The 1,582-nt window shown below is 41.5% G+C and overlaps 1 non-coding gene across 1 annotated transcript; it reads left to right on the plus strand.

The window, feature by feature from the left end:
- The first annotated feature begins 605 nt into the window (after positions 1-605).
- trnas-gcu lies at positions 606-687 on the plus strand. Its single transcript has one exon. It is a non-coding gene; the product is annotated as a tRNA-Ser (tRNA).
- The last annotated feature ends 895 nt before the right edge of the window (positions 688-1,582 follow it).

The following is a 1,582-nucleotide window of genomic DNA, read 5'->3' on the forward strand; positions in this document are numbered from 1 at the left end:
TGGGAAGTTTTCCTGTTCAGGGGAATGCACTTCCCAGTGTGTCAACTGCTGCTCCCAGCATTCGCTCTGGCACCGCACTCATTTTCCTTCTGACACTTGCTCACTGTGTTGCTGTGAACATACAGTGACTTGGTGTCACACCGCCCAGGAAAATGATACAGATCAAGGGTTTTGCATTGTTGAATTCAATTGTCAGTTTAGCCTTATTTAGGGTTTCAAAATTGCCTGTCCTGTACACAAGTGCGTGTCAAAAATATCTGAGTGGAAGAAAGGTGTTCTGAATAATGACATTGAGCACTATGCACTCTCCTCCAGTCTGGAAAACAATTCCTCACAGACAACTTTACACCTCCTGCTGTCACGGGCTCTTCATTCCGTTGACTTCAAATCTTCACAGAATTCAACAGACCTTGTTACATCGTCATTTCTTCATTTTTGTTCAGATCACTGTGAGCAGAGTGTCACAGTGGGAATGTTAAGACGATACTCTTGGGACCGTCCTGTACTATTTATCATTTCACCAATGCCAGGGAGAAATATCTGCTGCTCAGCATAATTTACGCAATTCACTTATTCATAATGTCAAATGTGTCCGTGACTTATGTGACGAGGTGGCCGAGAGGTTAAGGCGATGGACTGCTACTCCATTGTGTTCTGCACGCGTGGGTTCGAATCCCACTCTCGTCGTTGTTATCAACGTTTTTCAATTTTGCTATTTTTGCATGATCACAGCTGTCTGTTTATATGCATCGACGCTATAATAAAATCTCAAAGAATAATTTGAGTCTGTTGCCTAAACTGCATTGAAATGTAGATTGAATTGGGACAATGAACAGGAACGCGATTGTCTTTTCCAAGTCAAGTTGCTGTGAACTTTTATCGTATGAAAGAGATCCAGGAGAACCAAATAACGAGAGATGCGAAGTGCATGTTGATGCATGCGATTCTTAATGAGCGTTTTGTCAGATGAAATTTGTAGCAGTTGGGTAGAAGTGATTCACCTTGGTAAAAAGAGCACAGAGAGACAGCACGAAACAATGGAGATATTTCAAAAGTGGCAGGGGATGGGTGCAGGGGCACCCGAGAACTGGCTGTAAATGCACAGTAGAGAATTACCGATGTGGGTGCCGTGCATGGGCACGGACAGACTTACACATTGGTCTTATCCTTTCCCCTTGCTCTCGCCATTGATGAATGCTGGACATAAGACACATATAAACACAAGATGTGGGAAGCAAACTCCTTCTCGTTATGCACACACTTGATGCATCAAATTGAACTATGAACAACTGGAGAAGTCAGCAAGTTAACTGCAGGGACTGAATCGAAACTGTGTATCAACTGTGTACTGCAGATTTATGCAGTATAAACATGAAAACTGATTTGAAATGTCTTTATACGCATGTCATTAACAGACGGTTCGTTCTAATACCCGTGTGGCTGAAAGAAGTAGACACCACATTTCAAAGTGGATGACAACATTACCAGTTTTGTTCAGAAATTGAGATTTATTTGATCATTTTACACAGTAACAAACTTTAATTTAAAGAATACAAACCAAATTCCCTAACGTGAAATAAAA

Source organism: Chiloscyllium plagiosum, unplaced genomic scaffold (assembly GCF_004010195.1).
Source record: "Chiloscyllium plagiosum isolate BGI_BamShark_2017 unplaced genomic scaffold, ASM401019v2 scaf_37942, whole genome shotgun sequence".
Lineage (NCBI taxonomy): Eukaryota > Metazoa > Chordata > Chondrichthyes > Orectolobiformes > Hemiscylliidae > Chiloscyllium > Chiloscyllium plagiosum.